The following is a 17145-nucleotide window of genomic DNA, read 5'->3' as shown; positions in this document are numbered from 1 at the left end:
CCCAGAGGGCAGCATGAGGACCCTCCTCCCAGGGAAGCCAGCATCTGGAAGACCAGCTGCCATGCCAGCTGCCAACTCTTGGAGGATTCAAGGCTACTTTTCAGGGATGGGCAAAGACAGCTCCCTGCACTCAGAGGAAGCTGGAAGAGCTTGTGAAATTCTTTGCTAAGGCCAAGGCTCCCAAATCTAGGTGAGCGGACACACCAGCCTGGGCTGCCCAAGACTGGCCCTGGGAGACTGGTCTAGCCCAGTCAGAGCCTTCTGGGCTGAGCACAGCTCCTGGGGTTGGCATTAGCCCGCTGCTCCCGACCTCCTCTGGTTAATAGAACACTCTGCCCACAGAGGTGAACTCAGGTCTGGCCTCTATGGGTGCAGAGGCTGTGGCTGTCTGTTTGAAGCCTCAGCAAGGGCTCATCACCATTAAGGACAGAGACAAGGGAGCTGGGGGGGCTGGTGACTCACTCAGTAGCTGCTCCCCTGTTATGTAAAGTGGAGCTCAGAGCCATTAGCCGATAGGAGATGAAATTTACATTTTGAATTAACTCGGATCATCAGAATGCTTCTTCTCGACCCAGGGAAATTAAACATCAAGTTGGAGGGAACTGTGGGCAGGAGGGGTGGGGGCTCAGCCAAGCATGCCGGATTGGGTTTTTCTTTTTATTTTTTTCAACAGGCTGCAAGCAAAGGGGACAGGAGGACGCTGCCGCAAAGTCAGCCTTAAAGAGAGAGGGAGAGAGAAAGTTGAAGTTACTCTTTTCCTCTTTTATCCTTGGGCAGAAGCACAATGAATCAGCATGGCAGAATTAAATTCTGATCTGTCCGATTTCCCCCATCTCACCCTCTCCTAATAATGGTTATTTATTGAACACATATTATGTGCCCAACACTTAGCTAAACACTTTACAGCTAAGGCAGAAGTGAATTTGTCTTTGGTGGGTCTTTTAGATGCAGCGTTTGGGAACCTGAATCCCTAAAACCACCTGTGATAACAATGCACAGTGAAACCTGCTGCTCCGTCCTGGGGCCATGTGGATGGCATCCCTGCTCTCAGAGCCCAGATAACAGACCACACAGCTGTTCTGATTCAAGCCTTGCAGGCTGGGATGGGGACGCAGGAAGAAAGGTGAAGGTGTTTCCATCTTCCTTCAGCCTTGGAGTTTTTCTGTGATCGGCTCCTAGTGAGAGTTTCCCTCCTGGAAAGGGACTGGATCCAGATGTCCTCTAACTTGGTATAGAACAGACTGTCTGTGTCACTTAACTCCCCAGCAACTTAGGCTGTGGGAACTGGGGTTCTCTGTCTCCTGGGTCTTCCTGGCTTCGTGGACAAACTGACTCCCAGGAACTGGTTATATATAACTCAACTTTCTGTGGGTCCACTTGATGCAACCTCATGCCCTCCGTGTCCTGTCCTGAGATGTGTCAAAAGTGAGTGAACCTCCTTGTACCATGGGTATTGGTTCTATCAGCGAAGTACTGTTCCCTGAGGCCCCTCTGACACGGGGGTTACAGTCACTGTGTAAGTGTGGAGAACAACTGCTGATTCAAGTCTGCTGGTAAAAGCAGGGTCAACTTTTCCTGTTGCTGAGCATGAGAGAACGTGCTCTGAGGAGTGACATTTGTGTGCTGTCCCCAGCTGGCTGATGCTTCCCTAGAATGGCAAGTCTTCAAGATCAATCTGTCACTTTCCAATGAATAGTTATCGAACATCCTCCAACTGCCTGGCACGTAGAGTCAGCCCAAGTGCTTAGATGAGCTGATCAGGACTGTCTTTCTTAATGAATTGGTCCCACAGGAGGCCCTGTCCTTTTCCCAGGGTCACTGAAAAACTTCAAGCCTCAAAGTATAAGGAGTAATATTTTCTCTGAGTAAGGAGAATCTAGGTTAGTATTCTGCCCTGTTCAGAAGTGCCTGATGGTCAGTCTCCTGTCCCATCCCCTCAGACTTTGCAATGCTGCCTGGGCAGTGGCAGTGGCAGTGAGGGAAGGTGCATTTGCATTCCCCTCCCTTCCTTCCTTCCCTCCTTCCTTCCTTCCTTTCATCTATTCATCCATCCTTCTATCAGTCCATCCAACCATTCTTCTACACATTGATCCATCCATGCATCCATCCAACCAACCATCTATCCACCCATTTGCCTGCCCATCCATCCATCCTTCCATCCATCCATTCATCCCTCCATCCTTCTGTTCATGTGATTCATCCATCCATCCATGTTTCTGTCCACTGATCCATCCATCCATCCATCCATCCATCCATCCATCCATCCATCCTTCTATTCATTGTTCCAGCCCTTTAGCCTTCATTTAATTATCCATTCTCATGTTCTCCAACTATCTATGCCTCTCGATGCTTGTCATCCATCTGTACATCCATCTAATGGTCGATCAACCTCCACTAAGTTGCTCATCTGATCTCCATCCAGCCCATTGATCATTAACCCTGCATCCACCCTCAGCTCATCCTTTCACCTCATCACTGAGGACACAGCTCCCCATCTGTGAGAGCCAGAGTTTGAATTAGTCCTACCCGGGTTTTCCACGTGCCTTCAGGATACAGATAACTTCACCTAGACATAACAGAAAAGCCGTGTGCCCTGAGAGGTGCAGACAGGTTGTTTCAAAGTTTCAGAGGAAGGAGAAGGAGCACCAGGAAAAGCTCCTCAGAGGAAGCAGTGTTTGAGTAGTGTTGTAAAATAACATCATATTTGGAAAGTCAAGATAAAACTGGGAGTGTAGGCATTCCAGTGGATTATGGGATATGAGTGAGGATTGGGCCAATGGAGGTAGAGTGGTTGGAGAATGAACAGAGGGTGAGTAGAGAGGCACCTGCTTTGTAGATGGCTGGAGGTTGAAGGGATGGATGAGTGGTTTGGTGGGATTAAAGGGTGTGAAAGCGGGAAGAGAAGAAAGGTAGCGTGGCCCCCTCCCATGCTAGGGCACATTATGAAAAGCCAGGCCATGTAACTGAGCAGGGGTTGATTTTGTTAGACAGGGAGGTAGAGAAGCTTGTTGGTGATGAGTGAGCTCCCAGGGAGAGTTGCCTTGTCCAAGAACTGCGTCTGGTATTGCATGCCATCTGCATTGGGGGTGGTGACCAGTGCTGTTCTTCTTAACCTGGGGACATGGGGGCCAGAGATGCCGTGGAGTACAGGCCCCAACCCCCTGGCTGTTCTGGAGTCTGCCGTCAATCAAGTGCTCGTGGCTAAAACTCCAGCCAACAAGGAACTTGAACGACACAAGTCTAGAAAGCAGGCTGTTGTCAAGAGTTTGACTGATGGTTCAGAGCTCAGAAAAGTTCTCCCCATGGCCATTTCATAAAGGCCATTTTGGAACAAAGGGACAGAGGAGACCAAACACCTTCCCAGGGTCTCGCCTCTGGCAGGGGAGACGTCGAGGTCTTTGGTGGTTTCAGATGTAAGTGCTACCTTGCTGTTAAGCTAAAATTTCCAGTATCTGAAAAGTTCCAAGCTAATTTTCAGGGAGGAAATTAGATGAGAAGTGGCTGGTAAAACATGGAGAATCTTATGTTAAAAAACTTGGGTTGCCAAGGAAACTCTCCAATACTGCCTTGCCACCATGTTATAAATTAAGCCCCTAACTGAAGGTAATTAAAGTAATTGGTGGCGCCGCTGCAGAGAGAACGTGGCAAGGCAGCTAAAGGGAAGGAGCCCCCAACTTTTACGGCACACAACCCCCTTAGCTCTGGGGAAGCTGCATCTGTTACTGCATGTGGGGGTCCTGAAGGCACCTTTGGAGGAGACGGCAGGCCGGCAAATAGCTGTAAGCCATGCTCAGTGAAAGGCCAAGGAAAGGAAATCTGAAATGTCACTCTGCTGCCCTGTTAGTTTCGAATAGGTGAAGGCTCCATGAGTCAGTTAACGAGCAGATTGCGAAGGCTGCAGTGTTCTGGCCCCCTGCGGCCAGGTGAACGTACGTGGTATCAGGAGAGAGCCCGAGCAATTGTTTTCTGTCACCTTTGGGAAGGAGGCAATTTAGCATTTCGTTTGTGGTCCCAGCCATCCAGCAATCCATCTGTTCATTCATCTATCTCTCCATCTGTTCATTCATCTAACTGTCCATCTGAACATCTATCCACCCACCAAGCCAGCCATCCACCCATGTATTTGTTTATCCACTCATCCATCCATCTGTTGACCTGTTCATCCATCTACCCACTCTCCCCATATACACAGCTGGATGGATGGGCATATCAATGAATGGAAGGATGGGTGGGTGGATGGATGAATAATGGGAGGGGTGAATGAGCGGATGGCAATAGACAGGTGGATACTGGATGAGTACCTGGCTACTATCCATCTGTCCACCTACCTCCACGTTCCTATCTGAGCATCCACCCACCTACGCATCCATCTATTCATCATCTATTCTCTTTCCGACTATCTATCAGTTCATCCCCTACCCATCCATGAAGAACGTAAACATTTCCTAAGCACCCATAATTAGAGTGACAACATCTTCCACTCACTGAGAGATAAGGTATGTCAAGACCTTTCCAGGCATAATCTCTTTAGATCCTTCCCTCAACAATGTGACTTGGGTTATTATTCCCATTCCAGAAATGAGGCAGCAGAGAGTTTCTTACAGCTAGCAGAGGGGAGAGCTTGGATTTTAACTCTTGTCTACACCATGGGTGCAGATTCCTAGGGTGGGGGCAGTAGGTTTTATCATCATCGATCTCTTCATGTTTGGTCCTGGAGAACAAGCTGTGAGGGAGCGTGGGGACAGAGAGCTTGGCTGAAGCACTGGGAAAGAGACCTGTGTCTCAGGCTCCAGTGGCCAGGGGCTCTCAGTGACCCAAGTCCAGCTACCCTGGATCTGACCTCCTGCTGTAGCACACCCTTCTGCTCATATGTAGGCCTTTCCCCTTCCCACGGGGTAAACACTGCCAGCGTGGTCAGGTTGCTGGTGCCAAGGTGAAAAGTCCATGGATCAGAAACCGGGCCCCCCTGGGAAGTGCTGTTCCCAGAAGCTGAGGCCTTTCCTCCAGTAAGCTTTGGCCTCCTTCCTTCTGGCTTTGAGTCCCCATGCAGGGAGTCCAGGTTCACATCAGAGGGGTGGGGAGGGGGAGGGGTGTGCAGCTGAGCACCCCATGGCCCAGCTGTGCTGGGGCTTCAGGTGCTTCCTCATAGTCAATTCAGTCAACATCCCAACTGTGGGCAGGTCTTAGTCTTCTCATTTTGCTGAGGAGACTGAGGTTCATAGTGGCAGGGTAACTCTCCCCAGATCATACAGTGAGTTTCAGGGAGAGAAGTCTCATCTTGAACCCTGATATCAGCATGCAGCAGGCAGAGCCAGACTGTCCTGGGCCTCGGGGTGAGTGAGTGGGCTCCACTGTCAGCCAGTCACTTCTGAGCTGTGTGACCCTGAGTGAGTCACTTAACCTCTCTGTGCTTCAACACCCACTTCCTACTTACAGAGTTGAGAGGACTCAGAGAAGGGGTGTACGTCAAGTGCTTTGATACTCTCGGCACTCAGCAAATGTGGGCTTCCTGCAATAATCATCTCCTGTGTGTACTGCAGTTCTGCAGGGAAAAGTTTGTTGGGCAAAGGAGTGCCACTGGTTCTGGCGGAAGTGCTGCAGCCGCACACCGCAGGAGGCTGAGGGGCCGGGAGGGACAGGGATCGATCTGCTGTCATTCAGCCCCGGGAAGGGCACCCCGAGGTCTGGCAGCTCTTCCACCGCTGCTGCAAACTGCAGTCCCGGGAGAGGCTGCCCCCTTTCAGAGGGACAGGTGGGAGCCGGTCCCTGGGGAGGGGGTTCCACTCCACATGTCCCTCACAACCCTTTTCACAGGCAAAACCCAGGACAGGTATTAAGACTGTTTGTCATCCATCTGATGAACATGTGTTGAGTGAACCCCTGAGGATCAGGAGCTGTCTTGTCCTTACCTCCCTTGACTCTGGCGCCCAGCATGATGCCTGATGACACCCATTGGAGTTGACCCCCCCAAGGGCTCCTGTGTACCAGTGGAGAAGGTATTTCAACAGGCTGACTCTCCAAACCTGGACTGCTTTCTAAGGCAGCCATCACCCCAGTGCCCTGCTCACCAGTCTTAGGGGGCCAAGATAGCCAAGGTCACTGGAATCCTAAGCGACACAAATCCTAAGGGATTTGAACTTGTGTGTCTGAGCCCAGGGGCGCCACCTCCAGTGCTCTCTCCATCTGCTGACCCCCAACTGTTTGCAGATGTTACCAGTGTCTAACGGTTGGGCACAGGCTTGCACAGCCTGGGGGTATCTGCTGAGTGTCGTGTCCACGGCAGGGGCTGGGGGACTCACGGGAAAGCCAGGCGCAGTGCCAGGAGTGCTGCTAGGGTTTTTTTCCAGGAGGACCTGCCCAGGACCTGGCTCTGGAAACACTTCGGAGCTGCTTCCCAAGCCCAGAGCTAAAGCCTGCCCCATCTGCTCCTTCCTGGAGGAAAATCAGAATATTTACTCCTGCTGGACTTCACCCCAGGTGCCAGGGGCTGTGCTGAGCCCCCTCCCATGGGCTCCCCTGAAAGCCCCCGGGGGAAATGATGTCTTCATTCCCACGCTGTTAATGAGAAAACCACAGGGAATTAGCTGTGAGCACGACCATCTTTGTTGTCCCTTCCAACACCTCCAAGTCAGATAATAATAACAACAGTGGCAGGCATCCCACGTTCATACAAGCTGGCAGTCTGTCCTGCCTCAGCCCCCCGGCCCAGATAAGCAGAGGGAGGTGGTGCTGCACCCTGCTTCTCTACAGATGGGGAAACTGAGGCTCAGGGCTGGGAGGAGGCAGATCTGAAGGCTCCTGGGTTTCTCTTCCTTCCACAGACAGACTGAGAGAGTCACCCAAGGTCATCAGAGCCGCCGCGGTGGCAAGGCAACAATGTTCTGACTTCTGGTCAGGTCCTCCTTCCATCACGACGCTCCGACTTGTGAGGGGAGGCAGGCGTGGGGGCCGCCGGGGGCCTCTTTAATTCATGAGTTACTGGCAGAAGCACAATCTCCAGGGAAGATTGATGACCGGCTGCCCGTATTGGTGGGCGGATTCATAAAGCTGTCGGCAGCGGGCCGTAAATCAGATGAATATTCAAGATTCCGCCTCGGGAGCAATTCCCCGGCTCCGACAGTAACAAGATGGATGTGGGTAGGCAGGCAGGCGCGGTGGCCTCAGAAGCCCTCGGCCACGGAATGAGGCACCACAGTTGCTCAGAACTTCTGCATCTGCCTGGGAAAGCTGGGCAGCTCAGAAGGGGAGGAGAGCAGATCAAGGACCCCAGACCCAAACGCGGACCCTACGTGAAGGATTATGTTTTATTGAGGCATCATTTACTTACAGTGAAATGCACAGGTCTTAAGTGGAACGTGGAAGTTTGGACACTTGTGTATAATCACCACCCAGATCAAGGTCTAGAACACACCATCATCACCCCAGAAAGTTCCCTCGTGCTCTTCCCTGCTAAGCCCCACATCCAGAGCCCCATGCAGCCGCTGCTCTCCTTTCTCTCATTGGAGCATGCGGACTTCCGTGAAGGATGTGGACTCATCTGTGTGTTTCCCTCAGTTTCCTCTGCATGGCTGAGCTGGGAGCAGCTCCCTGTCCTGCTCTGCTGTGCCGATCCCCATGGCAAGGGTCTGCCACCATGGTACGGGCCATTCCTCTCTTCATGGCCACCTGGGCTTTTCCACTTTTGCCTGTTCTGAGCAAGGCTGCTGTGGATTCCTGCATGGGTTTTTCTGGGTGCTTTCTCTTGGGTAGACACCTGTGAGTGGAAGGCCTCGGTCCCACAGCAGACATAGGTTTACCATCTTAAGGAACTTCCAGACAGATTTCCAAGTGACTGTGCCTCTTTGCATTCCCGCCAGCAGTGGACGGGAGTTCTGGTGCTTCGTCCTCATCCTTGCCGGTCGTGTTTATGACACCTGTTCAGGTGAATGCAGTGGCATCTTACTGGGAGACCCCCCGCCAATCCTTTGCTCAATTCACCAAGTCTCCAATGGTCCTGGGACACAGCCTTTGCTGTCCTCTCATGAGCCCTTGGGGAAGACAGCTTATCTTTGTGGCTGAGTTCAGGAGCCGAGTCCCCAGGATCTGCCCCCGCTCCACCACCAGGCTGCTGCATGTTCCCGGGGCTGCCGAGGCTGGGACTCAGAACTGCCTTTTTCAGAACCCTCCCATGGCTTCCCACTGCTCGCAGGATGCAATGCACACTCCTCCTGGTGGTCACGAGGTCCAGTGTCATCTGAACCTGGCAACCTCTCGGCCGCCATCCCAGGCCACCATCCTACCTGCTAATCATGCTCTGGTCTACTGCCTGGGGTCAGGTCCCACCCAGGACTTTTGTCCTGGCTGCTTCTTCTGCCTGGACCCCGTTCTCCAGTCCTTTCTGTTGGTAGCTGTGTCCAGGTAGAAGGAATGGCCACTGCCTCTGACAGTATGAGCTTCCTGTGGGCGAGGAGCTGGCCACAGTCACCAGGGTTCCCATTGCGAACCTCATCCTCCAGACCAGGAAACTGAGGCTCAGCAAGGTCACTGGAACTGCCCAGGGTCATGCCACTGGTCAGGGGCAGAGAGGAGACCTGGCTTTATCTCAAGCCTGTAGAATCATACTCTCCTACTGAGTGGCCTGACATCTTACCTGGGAAGGAAGCTCTGGTCTGGCTTTGGGCAGAGACTAGAAGATATGAAATGCCAGACTCCCTCGGGATTCACACTCCCTCAGTAGGACAAAGTGCCTCTTCCTCTTCTGGAGAACGTTTCCCCATTTTCCAGCGCTACATGAACTTCTTCCCTAAGTCAGGGTCATATTGCTTCACTGTCATTAACCCCCACCACAGACAAGTGTTCCGTGGGATCGGGCGGCTTTAGAAGTCAACAGAGGAGAGATATGGCCAGCACCGCTGAGTTCCCCCTAGTATCTGGAGTCCCTGTCCATCCTGGTACAAGAGCAGCCCACAGGACTCATCAACATCCCAGAGGTCAAAGCCTCTGCAGGTGGGACAGCCTAGAGCAAATCTTGCCCCATGAACTGTAGTCCCCTTGTATGCTGTTCCATCCGGAGCAGACATGGTGCCCCCCACCCAGCCAGGTGGCCCTGCCTTCTCTCCCCAGAGCCAAGAGCACTGATAGCCCCAGTTGTTGAAGAAAGGGACCTGCCCCAGGGTCTGCTCTCTGCAGGTCCCGCCAGCAGCCCTGATTTCTATGTACAAATATTGCTGTCTTCCGTCAACCCCTCAAATCAACTCCCCAAAAAACAGTCACCTCAAATTCTCCCTGTTGAAGTAAAAGTTTCTTTCCCTAGACTTCTAAAGTCCGAGAGAGAAGCTTAGCAACACAGGCACGTCTCCTGGGCAGAGGCGTGCGTCATGGAAAACTTGGAGGCTGGTGATTGGGCCGTCTCTGCTGCAGAGTCAAGTCCCCGAACGCCTGAAAAACAACATAATGTATTCCTGTCTGCAGCTCTGAGCAAAAGCTCATTTTGTGTCTTGTGTTTCCATTTCCTGAGGATTAATAAGTGTGGAGGGGGACTCAGGCTTCACGCCGAATATTTATTTAGTCAATATACACATCAATTTAGCAAATTAGAGATTGCAAGCCATTTCTAAGCAATGCTGTAAAAATAACAGCTGTACTTTAAACTTGTAATGGATTTTGGTTTGGGAGGTGGGTGGTGGCTACTACGTGCCTGGCACTTGATAAACACAAAGAAGTTTAGCTCTCCTTAAACTGCAGTGGATGTCTGAGTCATTGCAGATGTTTGTTTAAAAAGCAGACGTCTAGATCCTATTGCCCAGGGCACAGGCTGGGGGTGCTGGGATGGGGGCTCGGGAACACAGTGGGGAGTGGGCTTCCGGTGAGTGGCCTCAGTCTACCTCCTGGCTATGGAGGGCGGGGTTTCTTGCCCTGGCACTGCTGCTATGAGGGGCTGCATGCTTGTCTAGTGTGGGGCTGCTTTGTGCACTGTAGAATGGTCAGCTTCACTCTGTCTCTGTCCACTAGATGTCAGCAGCAGCAGTCCCCTCCCCAGCTGTGACAACCAGCAATGTCTCTAGACACTGGCACATGTCCCCTGGTGGGCAAAATCTCCTCTGGCTGAGACATACTGGTGCAGCGCAGGGTTCTCATGCTCTCTGAGCCTCATTTCTTCATGGAGACACTCATTCTCGTGAGCAAGACGTCTACCCCACCACCCAGTGAGAGCACAGCTGCTGCTCACATTGCAGAGCTGAGAAACTGTGGCTCAGAGAGGCACAGTGACTTGCCCAGGGGTACACAGCTCACCCCGCGGCTGAGCTGGGGTATGTAGGCATTCCAGGTCCTTGGAATGCTCAGCGGCCCCTTCTCATCCCTTGAGCCTCTGTCCCAATGTCACCTCCTCAGGAGGGCCCTCCCTGTCTCCCCGCATGAGGGTAGGTTCTCGCCACCGTTCTTCTGTTGTTCTTTCTTACCCCTCCACCATGTCCCCCACAGGACTTGGCGTAGTAAGCGTCGTGGCTGCACATGTGTATTGATTTGTCCTCTTTACTGGCCCCCACTGGCATGTGGGCCCCTCAAGGCGGGGGGCTCCTGAGCGTGCTCCTGGCTATCACCTCAGGCCCAGGCGTAGGGCAGAAGAATCACAGAGCAATCAAATGGCTCATTGGAGAGGTTCCCAGGGCAAGGCTGCCGGCTGCACCACACCATTCATTCCCCCCAATTTTCTTCACTAACAAGGCCCCTGGTTTTTAGCTCCTGATCATATGCAAGTATGACCAAGTGCTGGCCAGTAAGATGTAAGTAGAAGTCTCACGTGAGGTCTTTCAAGAAGTGTCCTTACAGGAGGAAGCAAGCCCCTTCTTATCCCTTTCTCTTTCCTGATGACTGAAGGTGGGACATGATGGCTGGAGCACAAGTAGCTGCCTTGGATAATGAGGTAGAAGCCCTGTGTTGAGGATGGAGGGCCAACATGGTAGAAGGGACTTGGTGACTTCTAGGAGTTGCCTAGAGCTGGGCTTCTGTTACGTGAGGGTAAAGTCATCTTCCGTTTGATTTAAGCCATGCTGCTCCTGGATCTCTACTCCATGCAACACACTGAACCCTAGCCAGTCCTCTGGACTCTGAGATTGCCCAGGATGGAAAAGGGAGCAGATGTTGCCCAGCTGTTCTCAAATAAGTGGGTCCCACGGGGTTCTGCAATTATTATAGAAGGAGCTTGCACTTGCACTATTGAGGTTAACCTGCCTAACTCCCAAGGTCAGGGAATCATTTGTACCCCAGTGCTGAGGATCAGAGGGATGTGAGGGGAAGGAATGAGCTGGGATTCAAGCCCTGTGGTGCCAGATCCTGGACCAGTGTTCCTTAGATGACACTGCTGCCTTTGACTGTCTGTTAGCACTTCCATCCCTCCATCCGTCCATTCATCCATCCATCCATCCATCCACCCACCCATCCATCTATCCATCTATCCATCCATCCACCCACCTATCCATCCATCCATCCATTTCTTCATTCACTCAAGGAGTGTGCACAGTATGCTTGCTAAATGTTGGGGACAGGGCAGTAAACACTACAGTTTCTGGAATCCTGGAGTGAAAAAAACTAGTAGGTGGAGACAGACCTTGAGCCACCAGAGAGAGACACAGACATGGAGATTAGAAAGTGCTAGGCAGGGAGTCAATGGGAAGATGGACTTGAAAGTGACTGGTAGGGTGGCTGCAGAGAGAAGAGATGGGAAAGTATACTCTGATGGGGAGGTGAGGTTGAGAAGTGAGGAAGTGGGGACTGAGGGCTGTGAGAGCTGGGAATGGTGCCCCAGGCAGAGGGAACAGCCAGTGCAAAGGCTCTTGGCAGGGGATGGCCCAGACAGGTCAAGGGATGAGGAGGCTGGAATGGGAGAGGCCAGTCTTGAAGGATTTTCATGTGGGTCCTGGTCAGGGAATCATAGGAAGAGCTGGTAGTACACAGGCTCTTACCCGGTGCTTTGCATGTTGTAGCTGATATTTGCGGTACCTACTTGTGTGCCCTCACCATTCACCCAGTGGTGACCAGCAGCAAACACCTGTGACTTCCTGGGCTCAGAGACTTTCTCAGACCACTGCAGCTGCTCTTCCCATGAAATGGGCAGGCTGTTCACATGCTCCTTGTCTAGAAGCATCCTGCAACCAATGTCTGCCTAGGTGGGTGAGTAAACACCTCAGCTCATTCACCTCCCGGCTGGAATAAGCTTGATCTCGGGGTTATTGGTGGTGCTCACTTCACTGGCTCCCAAAGTTCCCAAGAAGAGTTGAGCCCACAGGGACAACCTACCTTGCTAACGTGCCCTGGGTTGGTGCCTCCTTCCCCTGTCCTGGCTCACTTTCTCCTTTCCTCTGCTAGGGCTTCCTGGGATCGCTCATGTCCTTGTCTCCCAGTGTGCCCCTGGACAACCCAACCTGAGACACAGAATTAGCTCATTTAGTCCTCACGGTCCTCCCAGAAAGGAGGCATTATCATTGTTCCCATTGCGCAGAGAAGAAAATCAAGCCAAGGCCCAGAGATGTTAAGTCGTTTGCTCCAGGACACACAGGAAATGGCAGAGCTGGAACTTGAACTCCATGGTGGCTCCAAGTCCGTGTGTTGACCACCCTGCCTGCAGCGTTGTTTATATTTGGTCCTGACTTTGATTTGAAGTAGGCAGGGGCTCCGTGCAGACCAGCTGTGGTTCTTCCCCACTGACAGCAGCAGCACCTGGGAAGCACCGCCTGCGCTCGATTCTGTGGGTCTGTGGGTGGGTCCAGGAGGTTCTGGTGCATGCTCAGGTTTGAGAACCATTGGTGTAGGCAAGTGGTGTAGCCGTGGCGTGCAGGAGAGGACTGGGAGGCAGCAGAGGGGTTTCCATCCCAGGGAGGAGGTGCTTCAGGGGAGAGAATGGGGTGCGGGGGTGGAAAGAGGTCAGATTCAGGCCTCATCTAGACTTGGAGATGGATGGGTTGTGGGAGGAAGGTAAGAAAAACAAGAGAATCGAGATGGTTGGCACTGCCAGCAGGTGGACCTCAGCCCCATCACCAGGGGGGACACTGGGGAAGCTTGCTGGGCAGACCTGGAGGGTCCGTGTGAAAATGAGGGGTGGCATGCTTCCAAGGGGGCTTCCACCTTGCCGCTGCTGCTATGTCCCCTCCCCAACACTGCATTTTCCAGAAGCAAGGCTCTTTCTGGGGACCTGACTCTCTCTGAGGACAAGCTTGGCTGAGCAGCCTTGGGAGGAGTGGGGTGGGGCAGGAGCCGGGGCCACTGGGTGGTTGGGGGGCGGGTGGCCCATGCTACAAAGTCCAGCCCTGTGGCCTGTGAAGGGAGCAACAACTGTGGTACCCGGGGAACATCTGTTCCTGGAAGGGGTGATCAGGCAGGGGCTGACTCCCCTTACACCCCAGCTGTGATGTCCTGACTCCAAACATCCAAAGCGCAAGGAAAAAAAAAAAAAGCTAGCTGCGTTTCACAGTTGCATTTCAAAGCTTTCAGACAATGGTTGCCACCCAAAGATGGAAGCCCCCAAGGCAGACCCCACCCTGGCTTCACAAAGAGGGCTTTGGCTGGGACGCCAGCAGGGTCCCTGTGAATGTCCATGTTGGAGAACAGAGTTATCCTAATACCACCAACTGATTTTAAAAGTAGGTGATGATTTTAAAATAGCATTTTAAATACTTTCATCATGTGATTGTGTGCAGAATTCATACGCCCAGGAAAGCAACCTCCATTACAACACAAGCACGCATGGGCAGGGCTAGCGTGGTGGGTAAAGGGGAACGTTGAGGACTTTCAGAAATACAGAATTAAGTGGAGAGCTCTAGAATGGAAAGGATCTGAAGAGATGGGATACTAGGCAGGAGGGCTGCCACGGAGAAAGGAAGGGCGTGGGAATGACCATGTCGGGCCATCAGCGGGCATGGTAACCCTCTGAGCTCAGTAGAAGACACCTGTGGATGGACCTGGTAAAGAAGCAGGTCCAACTGGAAAGGCAGGTACAGATTCACTGAGCACAGGAGCGGGGTTTCACAGGGCTGGCAGGTAGAGAAGTAAAACAGACACTTGTCTCCGGAAGGGGCTAAAATCTTTGGTTTTATTTAATCTGATCCAACACATATTAATTGTGCACCCACCACATGTAGGCACAATTGTATCCATGAAGATACAGTGGTGAACCAGACAGACATGATCCTCTCCACAAAGCACACACTCTCAGGGTGACAGCTAACGGAGTATCGCATGATGTTGTGGTGGTGTGGCCTGATGGGGTGAGGGACCTACCAAGGTCACACAGAGCTAGGTCGGAGTCCCAGACCCTGACTGCCAGCCCAGTGCCTTTCAGCCTGTCTTTGAGGAGGGACTCCTGGGAATACACTGCGGGTACACCAGGTGGCCCCAGTGTCCTCTTTGGCAGATTCAGCAGAGGGGAGTGAACTCTACCCTGTGGATTCTTCTGGAAAGAAAAGAGATGTTTTCTTGCTGCTGGTGGAACTTTAACCATAAGAAACCTACTTTTCTCCCATCTTTCTCCATGTATAAAGGGGTCTCTCAATTTGGGGCTGAATCTCAGACTGAAGGGAGGGTGCCCCACAGGCAGGCTGCCCCTTGGGCATCCTAAGCATATATTCTGGATTCACAGGAGGCATGGGATGCAAGGGTGAAGAAGGCAGCTGTCAGAATGTTCAGCCTTCTTTTTGGACTGGGCAATTCTGCTCAGCCCAAACTTGCTCAGCCAAACCAAAGCCCTTTGGGGCATTGGGGCATGGCTGCACCTCCTTAGAAGACGTCTTAGCTGGTGTCTGCTGCTGTCCTGGCACATCTTCAGGAAAGAGGTTTCATCTCCTGCTCCAGTAATTTATTCTGGAATTTCTTGCAGCCACAAACACACTGTCTGTGAGAGAGGCTCTGATAAATGTGAATTTCTCCGTCTTATCACACTCCCACAGATGTCTGAGCAATGAAGCAGCTGGGGCCAGGGAGCATCTAGACTCACTTCTTAATTGGTCTCTCACTTAATCCTAGGCCTTCAGCACTTTCTCGCCTGGGTGTCCCTCCTTCATGCTATGCACAAATACAGAGACACAGATTCCTACAATTTAGGACCAGAAGGGATCGCTAAAAAATAACCAACATGTTTTGGGTGCTACGAGCCAGGGACTGTGTTAAATGCTCAGCCAGGATGAGCTGATTTGAGTTCCACTGTCAGACTGCTGCCTTAGGGAGCTGCCCCATCCAGCCTCCCAGAACACGCCTCCTCAGAGCCATAGACAGGGAGACAACCCCCACCACTCTGCAGGAGCCCCCTGATTTGTCCCAAACAGCTCTGGTCTTTTAAGGAGGCTTTTGAGGTTCATGTTGCCCAATATTAATCAGGAGGGAAGAGGAAGCAGGATGAAAAAGGGGCACCCACTCCCGTGGGCTTGGACTCTCAGGCTGGCCCTGCAGACCCCACTGTGTCCTGGGGAGGCCAGTGGCGGGAGTTTCAGCCAAGCACAGTCCTCACTGTCGTCAGGGTGGTGACGGAGCCACCCATACTGCACCTCCAGCCCTTGTAAGTTCTGCCCGTGCCCTCTTCCCTGCAGCCGTGGGAGGTAGGGGCCACCTCCCATGCCCACAGCTGGTTCGTGGGGCCACGGTGGGAATTAAGTGAGTAACACATGCAGAGGGCTTAGCATGGGGCCCTGTGCCCGGTGAGCTGCCACAGGTGCGAGCCTCTCATCAGTCCCATTTTGCAGATGGGGAAACTGAAGCCAGAGAGGATAAATGGCCAGGCTGGGGTTTATGACTGGGGCTCCTGAGCCCTGATCCCATGCTCCTTGTGGAGTTGAACACTGGCTGCAGCCCACAGGTATCCAGGGAATCAGGGCACCAGTAAGAATGTTGAAAAGGAGGCTGTGCTCTCCGAGACAGCAGTGTTTTCCCAGCATGCTCCATTAGGGAGGGGCTGTCAGTGTTCTCACTGTGTGGATGGGGAGAACAGACCTTTGCCTGAGGCCACACAGGAAGGCAGGAATCGAATTCAGGTGTCTCAAACAGCAGAGCATGAGTACTTAACAACCACACACTACTGCCCCTACTGCTTCCTCCTCACAGGCAGAAAGGCAGGATCCCCCTGAGGCAGCCTCCCAAAGGCTACACTGTTTCTGCTGACACCCACATGACACACCTGAAGGTGGCCACGGTTGAGGCTGTTGGTGGCTGGAGGGCATCATGGGGAGCGTCAGGTCCGGCAGTTGCACTGCCCAGGCTAGAGTCCTGCACAGCCACCTGGCACCTGTGTAATCCCGGCCCGTGTCTGCCACTCTGAGCCTCTCAGAGTCGGATAATCAAAGGGGAGCACCATAGCACAGCTGGGACTGAACGCAGCCAGCGTGGCCCTCAGCCCAGCCCAGCTTCTGCTGCCCACTGCCACCGGGTCAGTCGTGTAAGGCTCTAGCGCCGCTGGGCACTCAGGCTCCTCGCAGGCCTCACTCCTGCTGTGGGCCTTGGCCACCCCTGCGGCCCACCCTCTGTGCTTTGGGCTGTGTTCTGACCAGGGACCCAGGCCCTGGTGTGGTGTCCAGGGCAGAGGTACCAAGTTGGAGGGAGTGGCCCTCTGTGAGCCCCTGACCCACTGGGCTCTGGGCCTGCAAGTAGCCCCCTCCCCCAGGAATGACCCCAGATTTAAACACACCAGTCCCCCTGCCCGCAGTGAGCGTTACCCAGCACTGGGGATTTTGCTGTCCTGCGCAGTGGGGATGTCCACCCCATGTCCCCTTCGACATCCCATCCACCTCCCTCTCAGGCGGCTTTGCAAGGTCTTGTTTCTCTTGACCAAAGTCCTGAGCAGAGGGGATGGGCTCAGCTGGGTGGGGCTCCTTCCAGCTAACCCACAGCCAGAGTCTCTGAGAGCTGGAAGTTTCCAGCAAGAGATCCAGCCCGAGCCGGCTCCGTTAATCATTCCCGGTGGACTCCACACTCTGACTGGATGAAATTTTCAGGCCACAGGAGGGCCCAGGCCAGCATGAGGACTGGCACGAACATTCCAGTGGGGGTGTTCTGGTGACCTGCCCAGGGAGGGGTCGGGGGCAGCGGTGGGGAGAGTGAGCGCCCACCCTGTGGCTGGACGTAGCCAAGGGGGGCCCTGCCAGGGGTGCTGGAGGAGCACTCCCCCGGGCTTGGCCCACACCCTCC

The sequence above is a fragment of the Sapajus apella genome, unplaced genomic scaffold, assembly GCF_009761245.1.
Source record: "Sapajus apella isolate SASKATOON/1434 unplaced genomic scaffold, GSC_monkey_1.0 scaffold96, whole genome shotgun sequence".
NCBI classification, from domain to species: Eukaryota; Metazoa; Chordata; class Mammalia; order Primates; family Cebidae; genus Sapajus; species Sapajus apella.
Note: the sequence above shows the minus strand (reverse complement) of the source record.